Genomic DNA, 17,976 nt, shown 5'->3' on the forward strand with positions numbered 1-17,976 from the left:
CTTTGACTTTTTTCCCCGCAAGCTGTTCTAATTAAAGATACTATTTTTCACTATTATTTGTAATACTAATAATACCTACTGGAAAGCTACCAGAATAGCATTTAATTTTTGATTAAATCACGGGTATCGCCAGCTCTCTTCGACGCGCTTGAACATGGCATTTTTTCAATGAAAGAAATCTCTGATGTTTACGTTCATTGCCATGACGACGGTGTAGGAGGCGGTTCACTCGGTTAGCTAGTGACGCTCAAATAGAGGTTTGAACCAATCAGAAAAAAGCTTCGTTGACCGACTGACGTCACCGTTAAAGCGAAAAGAACCGTTACTTGGTTGCTGAAACTCTACAACTGCACTGGAAGGAGGATATGGCTGAATACCAGCGTACTCTTGATTAAATCGCCTGCAGGGCAAGCTTCCAGTCTAATGTTAATAGTGATGCTCTAAAAGCGACCACAAAGGTACTTTTGAGTGGCGCTTCCCTGCCCGTTTGGATCGGGATGTTCTCCAATTGCGGGGTGAGTGTATGCAGTTACCTGACACCACCATAACCCTGATAGGTGCTGTTCTTTCGTATGGACAGAAGCACAAACCGAACTCCCATCGAACTCAGAGAATGTTAAGTTTGCTTTGTGAGGGGAAATTAACATATAAACGGCACTAAAAACAATCTAGCGCATTTTAGAAGTAACAGCGTGGCGGTTAAATATTCGGTATCAGTTGTGGTAGTGTAACTGCTGTCTTTTTTTAGCATATTTTCAAGTTTTAGAACAAGGATGCTCATTGCCCGAAGCTATGCTGCAAGGCTGATAACCCCGAACAAACTCTAAAAGTTCGTCAAATGAAGTCTTAATTTTTCTTTTGGATATACGTGTGCGAAGAATACTACCCTAGTAGGTTTGGAAGTACCGTGTTATGACACGTGAAATTTGCGTGCTTGCTGCATTAATATGCTTACACAGTACAGTTTGACGCGGTACTCTGACACAGTGCTACTGTCTTGGCTACACTGCACCGTTACTGTTGACTATAGTAAGCTAGCAAGACAGCTAATTAACTGACCAATACGTCGTGGTCACGTGCTTATATAAAGACGAAATCAGTATCCAGGTTAGTTAATACGCGCTGTATTAAGTTTGTGCGTCGCCTCCTCTAGGGATGACAAGTTTTCGGTCTGTCTATTGCCCCTAAACACCCCACCACCCCCTTCACGGACAGCACCGCAAGCCTCCCATTCCATTACCGAGCAACGCTCCCGGGGTCTGACTGGTTATCTAATCACGCGCGGAATAACGTCATCCCCCACTATTAATGAGCGGCATTTAAAATGCGCGTACATCATATTTTGCATCAAATCGGTCCCTTCAGGAGCCACGTTAAGTCCCACACCGCAGTGCAGCGAGCCTGGCAACACCGGTACCAGCGCCATCTCATCTCAGTGTCAGTGTCATGTAACGCTACACCCCTCACAGAGCCCATCCACCACAGAGCCGCGTCTGTCTTTTTCCATTGTCCTGCAAACGTACGTCAACACAGTACAACATACTCCACTTCATCTGGTCCTCTCTGCTGCTCACGTATTAGCTTTTTGTTATCTGGATACCAGTGTCATATAAACATGTGGCCAGAGTGAGTGGCTGTCAGCCTCCATCAACAATATTGAGCAGTCTCCCTCTATTAGGTACTATTTAAGAACCATCTATTTACTGGGGCTGTGTACAGCTTGCTACACACACACACACACACACACACACACACACACACACACACACACACACAAATAAAATGTAGTTACTGTTACTGAGAAGCTCAGAGATTCCCATGGAGTCCTTTAAGAGCAAAGTGGAATGCCAGTGAGTGTTGAGTGACCCATGGAGGTCATAGGCGGCTGCTATATTTACTGACTCTGTAACTCGATCGGTGGCATTCTGCAGTGCTGTGCTCACGCTGCTCCCTCGCACTCCGTTACCCACAGAGTCCCAAACTAAACTGGCACCCGGTTGCCTTCTGTCTGTTGGCCTGGCCTCTCAGAACATCAAGGGTGAGCCTCTTAAACCTGCTGCTCTTCGTCCTTTTCTTCTTTTAGGTATCTGCTTGAAAAGTTGGCATATACAGTGCGGGCTGCTCGCTCAGCTGTAGAACAAGGCTCGTCTAGGAGGATAGGGGATAACCTTTCAGAAACTTCTGGAGTTTGCTCGCATGAGTAGAAGAGCTTCTGGCAGCGCACTCACCAGAAATATACAGTTAGACAGTCTTAGCTTAGCTGGGCTTCATAATGAGCAACCTTTCTGGATTTGATAGTCCAACTGGGAGAAAGCCATCAATCTTTAATGGTAAGACATGAAATCCGGAACATGTGTTGACTGCTTGCACGCTCACGTCACGCTCGAACAGCTTGTGTGAAAGTGCAGCAACTTGTCTTGAGAGGCAGATGCGTTCATAAGATGCTTCTTTCTGGCGTCAGGGTGGTTTTAATCCTGTGTGCCTGTGTGTTTCCACAGGAGCGTGTGCATGTGCATAGACTATAGGGGAGCAACAGTAGGATGAGCTGCCCCAGAGCCATCACAGTCTGCAGGGACTGACACACACCGCTACAAATACGGCAGGTAATTACTTCACACAGATGCCTTTGGACACACAACTCTGTCCCAGCTGCTATATCAGTCCTGCTATCATGTCAGCGATTGCAAGGTTTACATGCATCACAGCAGATTTACCGACAGAAAGTAAGGGAAAGTTATAAAAATAAGTTACGTGGTGTGTTTAATCTGCTCATTCAGTGACACACACAAATGTCTAAACTAGAACATTGATCTTGCAAATCAATTTATTCTCAGCTTACAACACTATTATAACATGCACACTAGGGCTGGGCGATGTGGCCTAAAATTCATATTGCGATAGAATTTGAAGCATGTGCGGTAACGATATATATCGCGATATATTCTTTTTTTTCTGTATAATGTATTTTCCACACTATAAGGCACACTTAAAATCCTTTAATTTTCTCAAAAATCGAGAGTGTGCCTTATGTATGAATTCTGGTTGTGCTTACTGACCTCAAACCGATTTGGGCGTGCAGAAATCTGTTAAAAAATGTTTTAGTACAACTTTGGTAAGCCCCACTGCTTGATGGATTGTCAGAGCATTATGGCTGCCGTAGTAAGGAGCTTTGCGGAGTAATCTGGGTCCAAAACTCCGTCCTCCTTCAGGTTCTGAGTGAGAGATTTTTGAAACTAATTAAAACGTACAGCTCTGCGGTATAGTCAAACTCTCTATCGTTGGCCAAATTTATATTGTTTCTATCGTATATAGTTTCTATCACCCACCCCTAATGCACACTGTGCCATTAAAGGGACAGCTAAAAGGCTCTGATGCCAGTATCATAGAACAGCCTTCCAATATTCAACACATTTCCACTACATTAGACAAAACTGCTGTACAGTGTAGCTTTTATGTGATACAATGCTGGTAACATGTTCATATGTTTCTATAGGGCAACACTTTATAGACATGTGTATGGATTTCTTTTCAGATTTTAGAAGAACAAAGGATGGTATAAAACCAAGACAAAGCCATAGAAAACAACAGTTTTTTCAGATGATTTTTAAAGCGGACTAACATTAACTGTGTTGAAGGCATTATTAGAGAGTGAGAGACTCACTGAATCCTATGGGAGAATTCAGTGAAGGCAAAAGTGGTGGTTGCTGATTCTTTTAAAACCCAGATTTTATACCAAACTTTAAGCAGTTTTCTGGTAATTTGAATTAAGGCAGGGCAATATGGCCAAAAATATTTATCACGACATATATTTGAAAATTATATATAACTGACGACATAACAGATGCCAGACAAAATACTTCACAACTCCACAACTTTATTAGTGAAAACACCGCCCATCAATTCATCTTCACTTAAACAAGCAGCTATATAAAAATTTAACAGTGCAAAGGCAAATTCCTTGCTGACAATTTAACCAAAAGGCATTTTCAGTGGAAATGGGCTGACATATCCTGAGCATAATCATGTATAATATCCACAAAAGTTTAGAAGAGGTGCTTTGCAACATGAAACTGCAGTGAGCCAAATAAATAAGTCAAATATGTATTTTTCAGACCATAAAGTGCGCAGGATTATAAGGCACATTAAGCGAAACAAAACAGTCAGATAAGTCAAACTTTACTCAGCTCATTCTTCTTGCTTCCTCCACTTCTGTACCATTCATTCATTAATGCTGAATTCTCTCGCAGCTGCTCTATTCCCATGTTCTACTGCGCAACTGATAGCCTTGAGTTTAAAATGCGCTTCATACGCATGTCTCTTAACAGGTGCCATTTTGGGGTCCTTATACACACACAATACGGTAATGTTATGTTGAAGCACAGTACGTATTACTCTGCGAGGCTCCTGACTACGGTAGCCGTAATACTCCGACAATCCATCAAGCGGTGCAGCTTCATAGCTTACCAAAGTGGTACTAAAACATTTTTTAATAGATTTTTGAGCGCCATGAAAATTAAAGGCTTTAAGAGTACCTTAAAGTCTGAAAAATACTGTAATAACGACGGCCCACTTGCATGTTCTACAAAAAACAAAACAAAAAAACATACGTAAAAATGTGCTTTGGTGGGTATCTGACAGACAAAAACCAAACCAGTTCCACATCACTGAAGTTGCACCATTTTTTCAAACCAATTCAGGTTCATCTGTTTCATTCAACGATCCGCTTTTGCCCTTCTCATTCTCCATCGCCGCCATCGTCTTTCCGCCATGTGCGTATGAAAACAAAGGTTTTACCCATATTCTATTGCGATATTTCATTTTCTTATCATTGCCTAACATTATGCCGGTATACCGTGAATGTCCCTAATTTGAATGCAAATAGCCACTGAGTAGCAAGACTTGCTTTTTGAAGGACTTTGACAAAGGTTTGAATCTAAAAAAAAATGAAGCCAATATGAAAGTGCTTTTTTTTCTTCTAATGGCAGCAGGGGGCAGTTCCACTGGTCTGGTTATACAAAAGTCTATGGAAAAACAGCCCCATGTTGCAGTTGATCTGCAACCTTATTTCTGGTTGATTTTGTTATCTTAATGGCAAAAACTGACCTTGCTAACTTCACAGTGGATTTCAGTTGTGTCAGGAGTAAAATCCATCCCAAAAGTTAGAGCGAAACAGTAAAGAAAAGTTAACCCTGGAGAAATGTACACTCTATCTGCCTTTAGGGGACATACTGTCATTTTCATTATTCTCTGTCATTCATTTACTATTACACTGGTAGATGTTCATGACCTAAAGTCATAAAATAATAAGGTCAGTGTATGTCTAAGTAATGTCAGGCTTCAGACTGCTTTAAAAGCTTAGTTTCAGAAAGTCTATACTATTGACTCTGTATGAAGCCATTGAGAAGGGATATTCTAACATGAGCATCTTAGGTGCACAGTTCTGGCTGTGAGCCCAGAAGCCTCACCAACCTGGTATTCTAACCTTCTGTTTATGTGGCACAGCCAATCAACAGGATGTCTTTATGCATAAAAAAACACAACTGTCAGCTTTTAATTGCTTGTACTTTATAGTGTTTTGCCATAAAACAGATCAGTGCTAAAAATAAGTGGACTGAGAATTGATCCCTGCAGAACACCAGTTCACAATAGATCTTTAGTAATTGAATAGTGTTATATATCAGTCTGACTGAATTATCAGTCATACATATTTTTATGTGTCAGTTTCTGTTTCAGTGAAACATCAGCGTCAAAAGGAGCTGGATCAGCACAGGAGACTTAGCAGTATGTTGGTTTTTGCTTGAATTGGGCCAGTCTATAAAGTGTTTATCAGCAGCATGAATTACTGGATAAAATACTTTCAAATCTAAAGTAATCCAAGGCTCTGACAGTGCTGGTGCTTTATTCTGTTTGAACTCTGAGCTGGGAGTTTTAACTAGTTACGCTTGAGCTTGTTCAGTGAGTCACTTAGCGTCACTCAGGCAGCGGGCTGTCAGAGCATGATAGGTGTTTGTTTGGCCAATTATTATTTGGCCACTATTATTATTTCAATTTGCTTAATGAATGAAGAATTACAGCAATCAGTTGCACAGACTGGAGCATTAATCACTGTAGCCCAGATCCCATCCTCTTTGAGGTCACTGCTGTGTGTATGGCCGCAATGTGAGTCATCCACAGATGGTAGTAGTGATGAATGCTAATTGGTCTGTTCTTCTTCAGATTTTCATATTGCATAGGCTCGGTAGCAGATACTGTGAAACTCTGGCTCCTCAGTTGAAGCCTTTGAATGCAGGGCTTTGGGGCTGTGCCCTGTTTTGGGGTGTTTCATGTATGTTCAAGGATGGAGAATGAAAGGTGACTGAGATGTTAAATTCAGAGCTCTTATAGTTTCCACGGGCCCAGTTGGAGGGCCCCGGGAACAAGCAAAATTGTAGATGTTAATTTTTTTTCTTTCATAGCATTTTTAGGAACCCAGTGTTTTTAGTTGCTACTTTAATTTCATGGTTTATGCAGTGTATCATCTTTGTGCCAGCACTGTGCATTCCTCCAGTTCATTTCCTTTTCTACTTTGTGCAGCGCTTTAAATGCTGCATGTACACAGTACTGCACTGCCGTACACACAAGATGTGGCTGAGGTCAAAACAAAAGTGACTGGTATCTAACGACTAGTTAGGGACAGCTGGCAAAGGTGCAGCTATGGCCTGTTGGAATGGAGGAGTACTTGAGCCTCTTTTAATATGCTTGGCAGCCAGTTGTTACAGGCACAGAGAGGTAGGGTAGGGTTGTCAGTATGGCCTTCAATGGCATCAGCATGTTCTTATCTACTCACATTTCAGGGTATATATAGCAACCAGCACAGCTCAGAGACAGTCACTCACATTCCTCTTGTTGATTCTTAACATCTTTCCCTTTGAGAACCAAATTATTTTCTGAATGTCTGTGAAGGTTCTCAGTCATCCAGGTCATCGTAGTCAAAGGAGCTTGCAAAGAAAAGTGTCTGGACTTCTTTAAGTTGCTTGAAGACGTTTCACCTCTCATCCGAGAAGTTTCTTCAGTTCTAAGGTAAAATGGCGGAGATGCTTGGAGAAAACTCTCCTGAGTTTTTCTGATACACTGGCTATATAGGGGATGACAATGTTGTTGCAACATTGGAGAGAGGTGGCCTCCTTGAGTGTTCTATATGCTCACTATTGACTTGGAAATTCAGCAAAATTAGGCTTTTTTGTCGCTGTCTATCTTCTGAAATTGAGGATCGAAACTTAACCAAACCAAGTAGCTGAAAGAGGGCCATCTGACCTCAGGAAATCGCATGATAAGGTGGGGCCAGGTTTCACAATGAGCTCACCCGAAACCCTGGCTAATTGGGACCCACACCCATTTTCACACCTTGGCTCAGGTGATTAGAGGATCATCAGGGGTCCTTTTGTCCCTCTTTGGGGGGATACTCCCACTGGGTTTAAATCCGGGACTCTCCGCCATTTGACCTTAGAACTGAAGAAGCTTCTTGGAAGAGAGGTGAAACGTCTTCAAGCAACTTAAAGAAGTCCAGACGCTTTTCTTTGCAAGCTCCTTTGACTATTTTCTGAATGTTTTCTGCTGGCATGTGCTGAATTGTGCTGCTACTGCTGGTCGGTTTATACTGAGGTGATGGCAACACTGCAGTGTACTGCTGTGAGGGCCAAATAGCCTTCAGTTTACTAAGTTCACATATTTTACTTGTAAATGTGGTAAAGGTGGTCTGACAAAAGTCAGTATGTCTGTTCTTTCCTTTCTAAATGTCAAATAGCTTGTTCATTTGCAGCAGCGAATGAACTGTGGTTATGAACAGCTTGATGTTAGCAGTGAGTTTTCAGATGGAAAATCTATTCAGTTACCATCAATTCTGTGGGGTAGTTTGGTGTCTTTCAACTCCTTGGTTTGGTTAAGTTTCGATCCTCAATTTCAGAAGATAGACAGTGACAAAAAAGCCTAATTTTGCTGAATTTCCAACTGAGCATATAGAGCACTCAAGGAGGCCACCTCCGCCCAATGAGCTAACCTGTGCAGTGAGCTGCTCTAAATGAAACAAAGTGGGACAATGGAAGCTGCTGTTCCTAATTGTCCGGCATCCTGAAGACTTTACTCCATGAACTGCAGATGATTAACATTTATGCCAGGAATGAACAAAATCATTTTGGGAGATAATCTTTTCTTTGTAAATGTTTGTAAATCTAAAGTAAGAGGGTTTTTTTGTTTTGTTTTTTTCCCCCAACTTTTTTTTAGATAAGTTAACACATTGTACTTTATGCCTTCTTCTGATGTATTTGCAAGTTATTAACTGTTATAGTTACCATTGTCTTGTTGATGGAATTAATAATAGGTACATCTCCCTCAGACTATGACTTGGCTATCAACAATTGGAAAATAAGTGTAAAACAAATATTTGATTGGTTTGAGTTAAACAAAACGAATCCCCTTCCAGATGCAAATGAGGCAGTGACCAAGATGTCAGGCTGAAGAACTGATTGCCATTCAGACTATGAGGACATCAGTAATAGCACATGGAAGTGGGAGGTGTGGGATTGGCAGTAGTCATAATAATCTGGTTTGGTTTCTGGCCGCCCCTCACTGAGCCTTTTAACAGAAGTTTCTTCTTGTTAAAAGGGAGTTTTTCCTTCCCACTGTCACCAAAGTGCTTGCTCCTAGGGGGTCATATGATTGTTGGGTTTTTTTCTCTGAATGTATTATTGTAGGGTCTACCCTACAATATACAGTTGGATCCTAATTGGGAAAATGTTTTCTGTCTGTGGAAACAGAGCCTGAACCAGCAGTGAGTTTCACATAGAATTTACACATAGATTTCTCCTCAGAAATGCACTGACTCAGCCTGCCATTTACTACAGTACAGTACACAGACACACTCCCACTCCAGATCAGCCCGAGTGTCTGTACTGATGTTACATTCATGCAGTACCACTTCAAGGCACGGTGCCTTTAACGTCCTGCACCATCAACAACACTGGTGGATAGCGGAAGCTTCAGATTGCTTCTTCCCTCCACCAGTCCAGGGGCACAGCCTGAGAGGACAGTGGGTGTGGGAGGAGATCTTACTCACTGACTCTTTTAGAATGACAGCATGAGCACATTTTAGTCCTATTTCTCTCTTTGTTTTTTTTTTTTTGTTTTGTTTTGTTTTTTGTGCGCCTTCATAATAACAACAGCCATTTCCAGAGGCTTTATGTTTTTATGGCAGCCCATCCATCCTTTCATCTTATTCTTATTAACGTGATATCTTTTAAATATCTTAAGGGAAGTACGGTGAAACAGTCATCTGAACTCAAAGAGAAATTGTGGTGGTTAGAGGTGAAAAGTCAGAAAATATATATTTGATACCTTGTTTTTGCCAAAACTCACCAATCAAGACTCAAGACAGGGAGCCTGGTTCTTAGAGACATAAACACGTCAAAGATTATGACATGTAGTTATTATTTTGTGTAGTCTTATTTTTATATTTTTATGACAGTATGTTTGCACTGAAGCACCGCAGCAATTTCCTAATGTTGTAAACCTGCTCAACATTTGGCAATAAAACCCTTTCTGATTCTGATTCTGAGTATTCAAAATAAGGCCCATGTGTTTTTGCCTCATGCTTTTCAGCTGGAGATTTTAAGTCTAATACTCAGTAGCTTGAGAGCGAGCCTGGTTCTGACATAAACGGTAGTAACCAGACCGAAAAGCAGCGCACATTTCGCTTTATTTCGGTGCTTTTTTTTTTACTGAGATGTCATACACTTTGGATTCTAGCCAATCATTTTACCTTTGCAAGCGTAGTAGGCGGGTCCTGGTACGTACGTTCTTTTAGAGCAGAGCTACAGATTAAAAATGCCCAAGGCGAAGCGGTCAAAAGTCTGGCTGTACTTCACAGCAAAAGATGAAAACTCAGCAGCCTGCAACAAGTGCTTTAAGGTGATACTGTGCAAAGGAGGTAACTCCTCGAATCTGATGAAACACCTGGTGACGCATAGCATTTTTTTAAAAGCTGAGAAATGTACCGTATTTGATAGCTTGCTGCGAGACCTCACACCGAGCACATCTACTGCAGGTGTGGTGCCTGTTATCGGTCCCGGAGTTAGCAACATCCCCCAAAAACCCGAAGAGGAGAGTCCTGGCCCCTAGCCCTGCCAGTGTAGCAGAAATGCTGACGGATGATGATGGCAGCAACAGCCGTTCTTCTCTGCGAGAGTAGCTTCATGTTGTTCGTGTGTAATTTACGTTGAGTAGGCTAACCACGTTATTACATTAATGCATGTAAGGTGAACTAGCAAACACCATCGTAGTTACATGACGCTGTCTTCTTGTTTGATGGCAGATACTCCCTTCACCCTGGCCAAAAAAGCTAAAATGACCAAAGAAAAAGTGGAAAACAGCTAAACATGAGAGGTTTTTGGACAAAGTTTGTTTTCCCATTGTTTAAGCACTGCTTCCTGCCAAGAGTGATACCATATATGCCCTATAGCTGCAGAAAAGGCTAACATTGTTATCTTTTTACAAAAAAACAGCTAAACATGAGAGGTTTTTGTACAAAGTGTGTGTTCTTCATTCTTTAAGCACCGGTTCGAGCACCGTTTAAGCACCGGCACCGTTTCAAAAGTACCGGTTTGGTACTGGTATCGGATAAAACCTAAACGATACCCATCCCTTGTGACCAGTGGATTAAACAATAGTGATGACAGGGCCTTTTTTGGTCAAAGCTTTATGCAGGTCTCTAAAATAACTATCAGTAGGAGCAGAGATCAGTGAGAAAGGGAGACTTTACCACTCATTAGATTTTTGAACACACGGTCACATGTGGGCCCTATTTTTCTGTAGATGTTTAAAGATGAACATGTATACAGTAAATATGTATGCAGTGGCTTCTTCATCAGAACCGAGGAGTTGAATGTTCAATGTTCTGTTGACCTCAGAGGAAGTGCAGAGCTTGTTGTTGTTCAGCTCTGGTCAGCACAGCTACTAATAAAGTAACTTTAATAGTGAAAGCCAGATTCACCCCAGCTCCTACTTTCATACTGTGTCATGTTGCTTCTCGCTGATGTGTGCTCTGATCTTTGCCGGAAGTAATGTTGTTGCTCTCCTCCCTCCTCATGCATTCCATGTACACACATGGAAAGGCAGGGAGATCCCAGAACAGAGCCAGGACACTAAATATAAAGTAGTTCAGAAAAAAAAGATCAGGCTTTTGTTGTTGAGGTCTTCTTCTGACTGTAGTGGTCCTTTAACCTCATGTTTTACTAAGAGGCCACAGACACTCTGTGTTTCCCCAGGGAGAATTATGGCGTTGTCTATCAGTGTTGTTAGTTTGGGGGGGGGTTTAAAGTTGATTTGATTTTTTTCATCTTTCAATTACCTCTAGTGAAAGGAAGCTTCTGAGCTTGGTTTTCTGAAACCTCATCTCCTTCAGTTCTTTGCCAGCACGATGCCAGCAGTCACCTGCTGAAATCCTTTCTTGCACTGCACTCATGCAGTCACTTGTGCTACTCTGTTGACAGCTTTGTTAATACAGATTTAGTAGAAGCCAACCAGAACAGCCAAGTCTTTCACAGTAGTACAATGTTGTTTTCCTCTGGCCTCCCATATTAGATTCTATCTCACCACGTTCTGACTTTCCAGTTGCACAGAGACTTGTTAATCAGAGGGTTTTCACTTCCTTGGTGGCTCTAAAAGGGAGGAAAAGAATGCAGAGCTCTGATACTTAGTGTAAATTGGTCATGGAATATGCCCTGCTGTTACTTTTAAGTCCTTTATGCGTTGGTAGCAAGCAAACAAATGCAGCTTGTTGCCCAGTAGCTATGGTAACTGCTGGTTATCACAGCCTCAGGGGAGGCCAAAAATGCAGAAGTAGCCAGAGTGCATTTGTGTGTGTTTTTGCTCGTGACTCTGCGTGTGTTGTTGTTTCCGTGGAGACATCGCTTCAGAAGTGGGATCTGTAATTTTCTTATCAATCCACAGTGTCCATGATGTATGATGCGACTTGTTGTTCGCACTCCACTTTTAGTGGCTCGCCCACAAGGCGAGCCCAAACTTGTTTCACTCAGTTGCCCTTTGTCTTTGGCTGCGACACAGCTGCAGGATTACAGAGAGGTGCGTGCATTTGATGGGTACGCAGAGGTTCAGTTCAAGGTAGAAAGGGAGCCATCATACAGGAAACTTCACAGCCCCACACAACACTGGTAAAACCACAGAAACACATGTGAAATATTTATTTTAAGGTGCTTTAAGAATTCTGGAAAATCCCTCAGTATAACTGCCCACGGGGGAGCTTACATGAGAACTAAATAACTTTTTACATTACCTATATGTTTTTACCCCTACCCAGGACACCTACATTTGAAAATATGACAACTCAAGAAGAAGGCAACTTTAGGATTTTCAAATTCATGCCATAAGTGCATCTACTGAAAATCTCAGACAAATTTGAATCTTCAATTCAATTCAATTCAATTTTATTTATATAGCGCCAAATCACAACATAAGTCGCCTCAAGGCGCTTCATAGATACAGAGAAAAACCCAACAATCATATGACCCCCTATGAGCAAGCACTTTGGCAACAGTGGGAAGGAAAAACTCCCTTTTAACAGGAAGAAACCTCCGGCAGAACCAGGCTCAGGGAGGGGCGGCCATCTGCTGCGACCGGTTGGGGTGAGAGAAGGAAGACAGGATAAAAGACATGCTGTGGAAGACAGCCAGAGGAATCTTAGTGACATAGTGGTCATAGGATTTTCAGTTTGACGCCATAGATCTTTCTGCCAGGAGGATGAGGAGTAACTTCCTGTTTGCATTCACATTATGAATAAGAACATTGCTGGGTGCTTTCAGTTGCTCCCTTATCTCGAAAGGGGGTCACAGTGGATGGATTTGCATGTTTGTTTGACACAGCTTTAATGCCAGAGGGATATTCTTGACATATCCTTTCTATTCATTTGGTAATAATTTGGTACTGTTATTTGGAGAATGCTATTTTATGACTGGGTTTGTGTTTCTTCCCAGAATTGAAATGGAGATCTTTCACATGTAAGGCAAATGTGCCAACCACCAAACCATGGAGCCACTTCACCAGCACAAACAGTAGCATGATGTAAGGACTAGGAATGTGCGTGAGTAGTTGATAGGCAACTAATCATCGCTATTTTCACTAGGCATACTACACTTTTTAACATTGTCCAATTAACAATCTTAAAAATGAACTTAATATGCGAGCATTTCTTGCTTTTAGACTAGTCTGTTAATCACCTTTTTTCCCCCAGCTCGTTTAGTTGACTAAGAAATTAGTCGCCAGGATCATTTTTAGTGAGAACCAGGTTGAGGGTGGTAAAACAGTAACTACATCAATAAGCTATATTTGTGTGTGTCATTGTTTTTTCTTATGACAACTAAGTTAGAAAAGTCTTTGACTTTTTTCTGATGTGTTTCTTACGGGTTAGGAACGGAAACACATCAGAAAAAAGCAACCACAAAGCAAAGCAATTTGGAGTAATCCAAATTGCTTTGCTTTGTGGATGTCTGCCATAGCAAACTGAGAAAAAATGTCAGCAAAAATTTCACTTATTAGCAACTAACTGTTGCTTACATAGCTTATGTTTACATGGATTTTTTTGTATATGCCGGTTACCGATGTCGGACCAAAGTAAGCTTACTACTGTACCAGTCACAGTATACATATGTGGGCGATCGTGGCTCAAGAGTTGGGAGTTCGCCTTGTAATCGGAAGGTTGCCGGTTCGAGCAACAGTCTCGACGAGACCGACAGTCTCGGTCGTTGTGTCTTTGGGCAAGACACTTCACCCGTTGCCTACTGGTGGTGGTCAGAGGGCCCGGTGGCGCCAGTGTCCGGCAGCCTCGCCTCTGTCAGTGCGCCCCAGGGTGGCTGTGGTTACAATGTAGCTTGCCATCACCAGTGTGTGAATGGGTGGATGACTGGATGTGTAAAGTGCTTTGGGGTCCTTAGGGACTAGTAAAGCGCTATATAAAATACAGGCCATTTACATATGTCACTCAAAGGTTCCTCTTGTGATGGAGTACCTGCTCTGTAATATGAGATGAAAAAAAAGACATCAAAATGAATGCTCTAAAAACTAAGACGTGAGAGTTAAGTGTGGAGACAGGAAGAAGAGGGGGATTTCCTTAAAGGGTTATAAGAGGTGTGAAAAATTCCTGCAGTTTGGAACTGTCTGATGGTATGAATTAGTTAAAAAAAAAGAGCTGTGCTCATTGTTGTTTTACATTTACAATTTCTATGCATTCATTTAATTTTCCCTCACATTTTTATTACTTCTGTTTACGCATAGTAATGTGTGAACTACTGTGCTGATAAAGATGCGGTGGACTTACCAGCTTTAGCTGATGCCAGTGGATTTTTTTCCATGAAAAATGGCGTTGCTATCATCAAAGTCTGGTCTGAGCTGTGAAAATCTTGTTTGGTTTGTTTTTAGGCAACAAATTGTCCACTCAAATGCTTGTAATGCAAATAACTGACATAAGCACAGACACATTTTGGGGGGGGGATAAACAGTGTTAAAAAGAGAATAGAATCAGAATTAGGGCTGGGCCATATTATACCGTTCACGGTAATACCGGTATAATGTTAGGCAACGATAGGAAAATGAAATATCGCGATAGAATGGGAGTAAAACGCGCATGCGCAGTGCCTTTGTTTTCATACGCACATGGCCGATTGTTGAGTGAAACAGATGAACCAGAATTGGTTTGTAAAAATGGTGCAACTTCCGTGATGTGGAACTGGTTTGGTGTTTGTCCGTCAGATACACGACAAAGCACATTTTTTTGCAGAACATGCAAGCGGCCGTTGTTATTGTCATATTTGTCGGACTAAGATGCTCTTAAATCTGGGAGTAATCTGGGTCCTAAACTCAGTATGCTTCAGGTCAAACAACACTGCAGCATCACTTAGAGTTAAAAACTGTCTAAATTCTTTCATCTTTAATAAAACGATCAGCATTGCTGCTTTACCAGGTGTAACTATGAAGTTTAACTTCCAGGCATCCATGAAAACTAAAGTTATTACATTTAACGGAGTTAGACGTTAGCAGGAAGCTAGCGGAAGTTAGCTCGCTAGTTTCGCTAGTTACCTAAGCATGATATAGCATGTTCTGACTGAGAGATTTCTGAAAAAAATCAAACGTACAGTTCTGCTATCACTTCCAACATAAATGAAGACAGGAAACTAAACAGCAGTGACGTTTGTAGGGTTACTGAAGTTGGGCTAGCTGGTATATAATGATGTGCTACGTGATCGCTAGCGACACAGCTATGTTAGCATAACATAAACAGTGAAGCTGGAGGACGAACACTAACACTTTTCCACTTATAAAAGTTAACGTGAAGGTTCTTCATGGTTAGAGACAAATGCAATCGCATGGCAGGATGTTGTAAACGGACCAAACTTCAGTCAGGAGAACAACTGAGATAATCCATCCACAATATGAGGTTAGTCATTAATAGACTGCAACAACATGGGAATAGAGCAGCTGCCAGAGAATTCAACATTAATGAATCAATGGTACAGAAGTGGAGGAAGCAAGAAGAATGAGTTTAATAAAGTTTGATTTATCTGACTGCTTTGTTTCGCTTAATGTGCCTTATAATCCCGTGCACCTTATGGTCCGAAAAATACATACTGCACACTGCAGTTTAATGTTGCAAAGCACCTCTTTTTAACTTCAGTGGATATTATACATGGTTATGCTCAGGATATGTCAGCCCATTTCTACTGGAAATGCCTTTTGGTTAAACTTTCAGCAAGGAATTTGCATTTGCACTGTTACATTTTTATAAAGCTTTAATGTACATAAAAACCAGCTTCTTGTTTAAGTGAAAATAAATGGAAGGTTGTCTTTTTGCGCTAGTAATGTTGTGGAGTTGTATTTTGTCTCGCATCAATTATATCGTCGGTTATATCGTTATCGCAAATTTTCAAATATATATCGTGATAAATATTTTTGGCCATATCGCCCTGCTCTAATCAGAATACTACATATAAATTACTGAAAATGGCTGAACTAGTTTTTAAATAATATTCATATATTACTGATTAGGTTGCAATACATAAAAACAATTTAAGTCAGTGGTTAGACTTGATACTCTGCTTCATGTAACCACTTATCCTGATTACCAATGTTAGGGTAATTGGATCCAGATAACGGTAAGATACCCAGGGTACGCTGAACTCATGTCATACAGGGCCTAGGGCTTTTGAGTCACGTTAATATGCGGTACAGGGTCAGCGATTTTGGATAAAAATAAGAACTTTTTGCCTGGCACTTTTGCAAAGCCTAGTGTGGCAGGAAACCCTATAGCTAACAAAAGTCCAAACAATTCATCAAATGCATAGAGCCAGCAGGAAAAGAAACCAGGAAACACTCGGGAGCAAGAGATATAACGTCTACCTGTTAAAGACACAAACAAAATATAATAAATAGTCACACTAGTGAGAAGGCGAATATGGCACAGGTGAACTCAGTTAAGATAATAATGAGGCTGGGAAAACAGCAAAGGAGGGAAGTAAAAATACACAAAGCCACATGAGAAACTAATCCTTCAAAATAAAGCAGGATGTCATCTGAAAGAGGACTCGGATACACATGTTAGTGGGGGTATCATTTCATTCAGTTAAGTGTAAATATTTTGTTAGTAGTGATTAGAGGGATATACGATCGAGGACCTTCAACATGGCTTTAAGGCTTTCCTTATGTCAGATGGCTTGGCAACTACTCCAGTAGTTAACAGGTGTCATGATGGTGGTTATCAGCTTTGTTAAGCATGGCTTTCTGTTTCAGGCTCTGTATGTGCTCACACAAAAAGGGGCGTTTCATACATCAGACTCTTCTTCATAAAATGATCCCTACGAGTGTCACCTATTCCAATCAGAGGTTATCAGGTGATGATAAAACTCTATAAAGATGATAACACCACTGCAAGACAGGAAATGAATGCTGCAGAAGATAGTTAATCTAGTGATAGTGCACAGGGCAGTGAAATAAACATTTAAAACTTACTGTCCCACAGCCTGATAAAGCAGGCGTTTGTCAGCAGATTAAAGTTAAATTAATTTGGTTGGTTGAACAGGTATTCCTGGTGCGTGTTCTGTGGTGTAGTAGTTGCCATTCCAGCCGTGTAAAACAGACTCAGCAGCAGATTAGAACCAAGTATAAAAACATTTATACATTTTCTGCATTACCAGCTGAATACATGAGAAATATACTTATAGTGCTTCATAACTGATGCTAGCAAGGTCCAGCTTAACAAGTTGCACAAAGATAATGTATTCCCCCAGCATAGAATAAAAAAAAAATAAAAGAATAATTAAAAACATGCTGTTTGCAAATGACATGAAATACAGTAAGAGGTGCGTGTTTTTGGATGGTTTGTCTCATGAGCCCTTTTGCCAATGATTTTCTTCACTTAACTTCCAGCTGTACTTCCCACCATAATCACCAACTTGGTAATTATGATAAGTAAGTCCAGATTCAGGTTTTATCCTGTCTGAAAACTGTTGGCTGATATCAGACACAGAATCCACATTTTGCTGTTACCATCTATGTTACTCTGCCCAAACTAAAATAACCCTCCACATACCAGCACTGTCAAATGATTGAAAGAAACCTTGACCGTCTACAAAGCGAGAGCGAAAGCGAGGCCAGCTTCTCTTTGCTGCTAGTCCTGCTGGCTTAGCAGAACTGCACTGAGTGGCCACAGCCGCCTGGCCTCCCTCTGTGTGTCTTCGCCAGTGCCGTGAGTTGGTCTCTCTCCAAATGGTGCCTGTCTGCCTGCTCCAGATCCATATGCTGAATTATAGATAAAGCTGTGTTCATAGAGACAGAGAGAGAGAGAGAGAGAGGAAGAGAACAGCAAAAAGGGATCAACAGAGACCCCGAAGGAAAGGAAATTACACTCAGTAGAGGTAGGTGCCGAGGAGGGGGAGAGAA

The 17,976-nt window shown here is 41.3% G+C and overlaps 1 protein-coding gene across 7 annotated transcripts in view; it reads left to right on the forward strand.

The window, feature by feature from the left end:
• The first annotated feature begins 301 nt into the window (after positions 1 to 301).
• usp2a (ubiquitin specific peptidase 2a) overlaps positions 302 to 17,976 on the forward strand; it is a 57,382-nt gene continuing 39,707 nt past the window's right edge. The window contains exons 1-3 of one of the 7 annotated variants that reach the window (XM_076892144.1): positions 302 to 515; positions 2,499 to 2,603; positions 13,023 to 13,125. The gene's annotated coding sequence lies outside the window, so the exon portion shown is untranslated. Of the gene's footprint in view, positions 516 to 1,910; positions 2,039 to 2,071; positions 2,331 to 2,498; positions 2,604 to 13,022; positions 13,126 to 17,976 lie in introns of those variants that run through there. The other 6 variants (XM_076892142.1, XM_076892143.1, XM_076892145.1 and 3 more) reach the window with 6 other exon arrangements.

This window comes from Maylandia zebra, linkage group LG14 (genome assembly GCF_041146795.1).
Source record: "Maylandia zebra isolate NMK-2024a linkage group LG14, Mzebra_GT3a, whole genome shotgun sequence".
Classification (NCBI taxonomy): Eukaryota; Metazoa; Chordata; class Actinopteri; order Cichliformes; family Cichlidae; genus Maylandia; species Maylandia zebra.